Consider the following 8,981-nt stretch of genomic DNA (forward strand, 5'->3'; position numbering starts at 1 on the left):
GCTGCAATAACGCAAACAATGCATAAATCTATTAAATCACTATTCTCAGTTGCTCTATAACATCTCACTAAAGTTTATCTGCCTTTTAAGCTTGAATTTTAAAGAGAAGCTTGGCATGACCCATTCACCTCTATGTATGAAAATTATATATAAAGTTGCTTTATTGGATAATAACTTTCAGCTTGATCCATTGTATGAGTACAGAGAACCTCAGTCAACTTACCAGTCTCTTTTTCAACTTGGCCTTCCTTCAGAGAGACCAAGGTGATGTTAAAAGGGTTACCTTATTTTAGCTTCAATGTGAATTAATTGGGTGGAAAAATAACTTGTTCAGTGTTAATAGTAATCTTGGAGACATTTACAGACCAGTGTTAAGCCCAACATTTTTCTGCGCTCTTCAGTATTTTCTTTCTGTCTGACTATGACAGATTTCCATGTGGTGGTATTGTTGTCGTACTGCTAATATCCAATATTCTCCTCCTTGCATTAGGAGAGAGCTAGAAGGATAGCTTCTGGGAACTGGATATATGTAGCATGCAGAAAACAGTGCCCCCAAATCTCTATTTAACCAAGAGTTTCAGTATTGAGTAATCAACTGGTAGAGTAAATGCCAGGAGATTTTTTTTAAAAAATTCAGCTGGGATTCACACATAATGCCTTTCCCTGCTGAGTGAACAGTATTGGTCCCAGGTCTTTCTCTGCTACTAACAACTGTGGATCAGGTTGTTTGTTTTATGCCACCTAAACTTTTAGCCAAATGAAAATGTAGGAACATCTGTCCTTTTATTTACTCTATTGCAATTTGGATTGATGGTGTCAAGAGGAGGACTGGTTAAACATTTAGAGTGTAAGGATTTAATCTCTGTGTTTTCATTTTGGTAGCTCTAATTACTGTTTTTACTGAAAGGTTTAAACAGTTATAATCTTATTTTGCTCTAATGGCTCTGCAGTCTGTTTCTGTATTGGTAAATTTTTCAATACAAACATTTTTTTCTACTGGAATCCAAAGCTCCACATGTGTCTGATGCATGTGTGAAATTTTGCTAAAACATCTGTTCTTTTAAGTGTTGGGCAAAGTTCCACATGTTCATTCCTGTTGAGCACACTAAGCATATAGAAAGGGATTATGAAGTTCCATGCATGCATTCATGCCTCACTTTAACAGTGCAGAATTAAGCAGAGTCACATCCTTTGAAGTTCATAAAAGTCAATGGACATAAGGGTATAACTCTGCTAAGAACTGCATTGTACATCACTGAGTCGGTATATGTGTGTATTTTCAAAGCTATATATTGCTAATAAAATTTCCAGGAAAGAAATGTTTGACTTTTGCAAGTAGTGAGGTATATGTATTCTCAAGTGAGGTATATGTATCAGCCTTGGGGTTTTTTTGTGGGGAGGGGGTAAACTCAGCTGGCTACTCACTTCAGAGAAAAACCATTTGTACAAACACTGGCTTGGATGTATTGTCGAAGGCTTTCACGGCCGGAATCACTGGGGTGCTGTCTGTTTTCTGGGCTGTATGGCCGTGTTCTAGAACATGGCCATACAGCTGGGAAACCAGACAGCACCCCACTGGCTTGGATCTTTAACTTTGATTCAATTTGGTCTCCTTTTCATTCATAGCAGAGGTGACCCTTCTGTGTACAGTGCTTTCCTCTGGCGCAAGGTGCTTTTTGGCACCTTGCACAATTCCTATGTGTAGCACAGATGGAAGTTCTTAACACAGGAGGAGCACATTCTGCATAGAAAAGAAGCAACACTGTGGAAAATGGTGAAGTATGAGTAAAAGCAGGCCTTAGATTCTAAACTGCTGGCAAGGTGAAACAAAATTCTTCAGCTTCTGGTAGTATTTTGAGGTGCTTTCTTTTGAGAGGGTGTGGAGTAGATTTGCACTTCTCGCATAGAACAGCTACAAATATTTCTTTCTTAGCATTATACTTCCAAATCCACAGATGTGTCTATTTTATATTTTGACTCAACTGGATCAAGTGTTCCTTAACTTGAAAGATAGTTTGACTGGAACCTTGAATAATTAAATGTGTTTAAGAATATCAGAGGTTTATATTTTTCACTGTCTTGTAGCTGGGAGCCTAGTTTGTCCCTGTAGTCTGTAGGCAGTACAAGTCTAGTTTGCCCCAATAGTCTGTTTGGACTATAGATTTGATGGCTGGTACTGATCACTGTAAGAAGTGTTACCATTTCTCCAATGTTGTCCTTCCCCTCCAATCACCTTTGTGATGTAAAGTACTGCCTTCAGTTTTCCCAGTGTCAACCCAATGCATTACCCTTGATGTCTTTCTCTAGATCAGTTCCAACACTGAGGTCACTAGTTGCCTTAGTGCCAGCCTTTTTGACCTGCAGAAGGAGCTCACAGGATCACTTGTATTGCAATCCATGGACAAGTAGATGTTCCTAATTTCCACTGGAATCAATATATCCTGGCAGTCCCAAACATGTTTACTTGGATATATAGTAGGTTGGATAAAGTTAGATTTTTTAAAAAATTCAGCCATCTCTAATTCCCTTCATTATTGCAGAGTATCTCACATGGCCTTTGTCCATATAATCTCATGATCCCCAGCACAACCTTTTGTGTGGTAAAATGGGAACCTAAATTCCCTTTTTCACCAGCAGAGCAGGTGATTGGATCCAACCTTATAAACTGACAACAAACCTCAGACCTGCACACATCCCTCTCCACCATTTACAACCTTATATAATGGCTCCAAGATGTCCATGAGCATAGTCATATGCAAATAAAACTTCCCACACAGTCTATACACTCTTTTTACAGTAGGTAGCTTGATTGGATGATATGTAGATACATAGGCAGTGGTGGGATTCAAATAATTTAACAACCGATTCCAGTGGTGGGATTCAAATAATTTAACAACTGTTTACAATGGTTGTTTACAACTGTTTACAATGGTTGTTTACAAGCACCATTTTAACAACCGGTTCTGCCGAAGTGGTGTGCACCTGCTGAATCCCACCACCTGCTGAATCCCACCACTGTACATAGGCATTTTGCAAACATTTTGTGCCTGGGATAAAGGATCATCTGAGGTATAATGCATGCATTCCGGCACCATTGTGGACCAGCTTAAGTCCTGCAGACTTCTAGAAGACATACTTGCTAGTAAATTTATGTGAGAGTACAGAGTTTGATGTTGAATTCAAGTCATACACAATACTGTCCTTGTACTCTATTTGTATAGTATGTGCCATACAAGAAGATTATTTACATTGAACTTGTTTTCATTATGTAGACTGCTTGAGAATAGTGCGCTCCTGGGTGATTTTGAATATTCTACAGTGAATTGTGAAAATGTCGGCCTTGGAACTACAAGCTAAAGGTGTTTTGGACTCTGACCAGCTGTTCCAATTTCATGAAAAAGGCATCAATCAGTAATGAGTAAAATCAGTGGATGGCAATAAGACTCTTACCACAATCATTGCTATCATTTATTATTATCATCAGTATTTTTTCTTTCTTTATATTTATTATCTGTCTTGTTTTGTTACAATGGAACAATTACCCAGTTTCAGGAACCAAATGATTAAATCAGGTATTTAACAATTTATAATTTGGGTTGAATTTTTTGTTGGATATAAATCAAATCATAGAATTGAATCTGACATTCAGAAACAGGTTTGCATGTGTGTTGCTGAATATTTGAGTTGGCAAAAAAAATCCCTTTTGATGAGATACATTGTAAAAAGCATGCATTCATAACTTCTACTGTTCCTATCCATTTCTTCGTGTCATATGCTTGCTAACTGTAACTTTTTATATAAAGAAACATAAAACAATGTATAATAATTTCTTACATTGAGTTTCATGGTATTCTTATTTGACAACAGCAAATGTCTTCACCAAAGGATTCAAAATGGGGATGTGTATTCTGATTTTTATCTAACAAAGAATGCATGGAATAGTTTTTCTTTAAAAAGTGAGATCCTACTGATCAGTTATTCAACAAGGCAAGAGACAGAGGGAGTGGGACAATTCATTCTTCTGCTCTCTCTATCCCCAAGAGCTGATTGGTGAAATATTATATTTTTAAAAAACAATTACCGTAGACTGTATACATGAAGTCCTGGCTTTTGGATAAAGATAGGAATCAAACATGATTACCATCCAACCAGTAATCTTCCACATGTATGTGGTTTCTAACTTGATCAGGGCAGCTGCAGACTGTGCAGAAAATTTCCAATTCAAACTTTGAATACAATTTTTTTTAAAAAGTCAAAACTTGAAATTTGAGTGGTTTACCCTTATTGGCATCTGGTGATGGTTTTGATCTTTGCACCCCAGGATTCACCAGGGAAGCCTTCTAAACTATCATCTCTCGACTGCTAAATGGAATGGTGCATTATCGAGCAAATGCTGGCCAATATTAAATATTTTTATTAGCAAATTGGCAAATATAATCCTGTGTTAAATACCATAACATGTGAAATATCAAATATTAAATGCAAATATCAATTGATGCCATGTATTCATGGAATATTCAGCAAATGTATGAATATTGAAATAATAGCTTACATCAACATTTCAGAAGAGACTTTGGAGTAGAATCTTTGAGTACAACTTTGCTTCAGTCTAATGGATTTTTTAAAAATTATCCACTCTAAGTACATGCCTTAATATGAGTTAAATGGTGACTACCATGTTGGCCTTAAATAACTGAAGACACAGAGAAAAAGAGTGATAACTCTTATTGGAACAACAGAAGCATGTGTATTTCACAGAAACCTTTGTCAGGAAAAAAATCAGCCTTATGAAGAGTTCTGTGAAACTCAACAGCTTATATATTCCTGTACTTTCCCAAGTTTATCCAATAAAAGATATCATTTCACTTACTTTGTGTCTCTTCATATGAATACTAGGGTGGGGGGAATACAGTTGGTAAGATACAAGGTCCTTCCATTTGCAACCGTAAGAAATTATATCCTTTTGCAGCTGGTTCACTAGATTGGATTGTTACAAATTAATCTAGATTCATTTTTGTTTATTTAGGAAAACTGTTCCTTCTGAATATTTCCCTTTGGGGATGTTTAAAGACATAAAATTCACAGCTTGCACACATTAATCTAAGTTCTTAAAGCCCATAGTATTACTTACATCCCTTAATGGTACTTTACCAGAAGATCTATTTCTTTTGCAGTTTTTTTTCAGAGTTTGCATGTAAAATAGGATCTTTCATAAATTGCATTGGTCTTTGGGAGAGGATGGCTTTTAATTTCTAAACCAGGGGTCCTCAGTGTGGTGTACATGGTGCCTGCCAACACCTTACCTGGTTAAACTATACAAAAAAGGTTCACAGTACAAATCACAACAACCAGAGTAAAGTCAGTCTGCAATGTGTGTACTGGCATTTCAGACTATTTCAGCCAGTGCAGACTATTTCAGCCAGAAAAATCAGCAATAGCAGAACACATGATAAACCAAACCTGGACACAGAATATTATTTGAAAACACAGAAATTCTGGACCACTCTGACATCCACTACATCAGACTACACAGAGAAGCCATTGAAATCCATAAGCACATGGACAATTTCAACAGAAAGGAAGAAACCATGAAAATGAACAGAACTTGGCTGCCAGTGTTGAAAAACACTAGAGTCAAGACAGTGACTAATCAGCTCCACACAAACACAGGATGACTATAGACAATAAACAATCAAAGGGAACAAAGGCCGGGCTACTTCTATTCAGATGCCCTCACCTATTGACCTTGCTACCTTCATTGTTACTCACATGCTACATACTTCATTGTTACTCACATGCCAGGCTACTTCTATTCAGATGCCGTCACCTATTGACCTTGCTATCTTCATTGTTACTCATAGGTATATATACTCCACTTGCTTTCCTTTCCTACTATCAGATCCTCTGAAAATGCCAGCTACAGATGCAGGAGAAACATCAGGAGAGAATGCTGCTAGAACATGGCCACACAACCCGGAAACCACACAGCACCCCTGTGTACTGGCATGTTTGGCAATACATTGCAATGCACCTGTGCGTTAGGTTAATATACCTTCATTGCAAAAATAGAAAATACAAACATTCATCGTGCATTTACAAATAATATCAGCAACCTAGCATTAGGCAGGTAAAGCTTTTCCAATTGCTTATTTCCATGTCAGGAAAAGCTTCACTATAATAGCCACTTCAATTACCTCATGAACATGGTGGGTGTCTTTTAATGTAATAGGCTACCATTAGACTTATCTACAGATCAGTGACAAAAGTTGTACTTCACTGCTATATTTGTGTATTGCCTTTCTTCCAAGGTCTTCAAGGCAAATTACAATTTAAAATATTAAAACAAAAATAAAATTTGAAAAACATGAAAATATCAGAATTCTCCCCAGTCATGATATACTAGCTTCCAGACTCAAGTCTGTCCTCTCTTGCCTTCTCCTCAGGGCACAGTGGTCTTTAAGTAGATCCTAAGATGGTAGAGAGAGGTTATTATACCTGTACCATTTCAAATGATTGATTATCTCTCCATGACTCGGTGGCATGAACATCCTGGCTTCTACCATTCTGCTGTTGGAAAGAAGATGTAAGACAGTTATTTCTGTACTTTCCCCTGCTCTCTCACCCACATGAAACAGATAATCAACAAGATATTAGAACTATGGTACCTCACAATGTTTTGAAAGGAACAGGTTTTAGGCTTTTGAGGCAGTCTTACTTATGTGTTCAAAAAGTTCCATCTCTCTTAAGTCTTCCTTTTCCCCAACATCCCAATTCAGAAAATCTTGCCAAAATCTCATTTAAATAAATTGGAACTGTGTAAGAACACTGTCATTTCTATCCCTTATCTCTTTCCTGTCTACTCTTTTCACTGAACAAGTGGAAGGAGACAGCAAAAGAATGGGCCATGCGTAGACAATTTGCTTTGGTTGCAACAGAATACAAAGGTTTGACATTATTATTGCAAAAATCAATTGAAATCACCATTACACTTACACCTGAGGAAGCATTTTAACTGGAGTGTAGTTTTCAAAGAATGAAGAAGTCCTCACATAATGCAAGAGATCAGGTCACATATTATGTTACACTATGAGTTTGCTCTGCAAAGGGTGGAACTTTCCTCCAAATAATGAGCCTTCCTGTGGTGAAATACAACCTTTTCTACCAGAGCAAGGTTTCATTCACCAGAAGTATTCCAAAGTAAGATCCACTATTAGTTCAACACTAATATGATTCAGCTCATTACTTCAGCTTCATGATATGAACACTGCACAGCTTTAACATCACATTTTAACTTGCCATTGTTGCCAACTTTTTTTGATTCCATGACATTACATGAGAGATTGCTGTAAGACATGAAGAACCTATATTTGATTTGGTGAGCCCAAGCAATTTCTGTAAACAAGAACAAATACCTCGTTCTTAAGAGAACAATGTTGAACTGACCAAAGACACTTGGGAAGCATTCAAGACTCTCGAAGAAATATTTGGTGGTATGAACAGTTTTTTCTCAGAAAGAAAAGCTGAATTGTCCCATGTAACTAAAATCAGATGAGGTGTTTCTGCCTTTCTCTGCCTGGATGTCAGATAAGTCTGCAAGATAGCCAACTGATCATGAAGGGGAAAAAAATCTCTTCTGAAGAAAAATTATACATTTTGGTAAGTAGTTTCATTCTTGCTTAAGCCTATTTTATTTCATGATTCAGAATTTGGGTTAGAGTGTTTTCATTTAAATTTAAACACATAATACCTATTCATTTATCTGGGTACAAAATGTTCAACTAAACCATGTTGGAGGTCTTCGTTCTTACTCCGACATAGTAAATGTCAGCCATTTACTTTTGAATCAGACAGAAGAGAGAAAATTGGGATTCGTCTATACCATAGCCTCAAATTGTCAAGCAATATCCAGGATGTAAAAGTATAACTAACAACTTCACATCTTTCCCCATGGATTTCTTAAACGGGAAGTCAAGGCTTGGTATATGGCATAAAATACCACTGAAATAGTTAGGGAGCAGAAGATCCATGAAAAGATTTTGATTTTCTTCTATTACCATGAATAACATTCAAGAAGAGGATAAGATGATTTGGATAGAGGTCATGATACCTCCCCCCAAAATGTTTTGGGGGTAATATTAACGCCCACTCAAACTGTTGTTTGTAGCATGAGGTAAACATATAGGTGTTCAGATGCTGTGTTATCAGGGGAAATTCATATGTTACAAAGTTTAGGGAATTACAAATTGCTTACTCTATATGTGATTAGAGATGGCGGTTCTGGAGCTCCGACCCAGTGGTTCGGGCCGAGCTGGGTGTGGCTCAGGCAAGCTCGGGTGCCGCTGGGCCGAGCCAAGGCCCTCCGAACATCAGCTGCTCCAATCCATGAGGTTCGGAGCGGCGGAGCCCCCGAACTGCAGTTCACCGCGAGTCTGGAGAAAAAAATCCTCCTGCATGCATGAGGAGCCCTCCAAGGGCAGCGTGGGATCCCCGCCCCCAATAAAGAAACCCCCCCCTGCGTGCACGCAGACGAGCCCTGCAAGGGCAGCATGGGATCCCTGCCCCCGCAAAAGAAAAAACCCTTCCGGGCGCACGCAGCTGAGCCCTGCAAAAAACAAAACAAAACCTCCCAGCCGGCAGTTTAAAAATGAAACCAAACACTCCCAGCTGACAAGGTTTGGCTGGGAACACACACACAGACACACACACACCTGTGGCACAAAACTTTAGCACCCCAACACAAAATAATCCCCGGCAACCCCCCAAATTCTCCCAGCAAACTCCATTCATTCAGAAAAAAAAACAAGCCGGGAAAAAGTGAGACGCCAGCTGATTGCACTAGCCGGCAGGGATCCTGGGCGGGGGAACACACACACACTCCTGCAGCAACACAACTCAAACACCCCAACCCAAAATACCCCCCTGCAACCCCCCTAAAATGACCCCACTCACACACTCGTTACTGCTGCTGCTTCCCAGTCCGA

General features: G+C 38.5%; 1 protein-coding gene across 3 annotated transcripts in view; it reads left to right on the forward strand.

Annotated features, from left to right (window-relative positions):
• The window catches only part of NETO1 (neuropilin and tolloid like 1), a 126,830-nt gene extending 122,997 nt beyond the window's left edge, over positions 1 to 3,833 (forward strand). For all 3 annotated transcript variants that reach the window (XR_007245464.1, XM_048507836.1, XM_048507837.1), the window contains one exon: positions 3,273 to 3,833. The gene's annotated coding sequence lies outside the window, so the exon portion shown is untranslated. The remainder of the gene's footprint in view (positions 1 to 3,272) is intronic.
• The last annotated feature ends 5,148 nt before the right edge of the window (positions 3,834 to 8,981 follow it).

This window comes from Sphaerodactylus townsendi, linkage group LG09 (genome assembly GCF_021028975.2).
Source record: "Sphaerodactylus townsendi isolate TG3544 linkage group LG09, MPM_Stown_v2.3, whole genome shotgun sequence".
Lineage (NCBI taxonomy): Eukaryota > Metazoa > Chordata > Lepidosauria > Squamata > Sphaerodactylidae > Sphaerodactylus > Sphaerodactylus townsendi.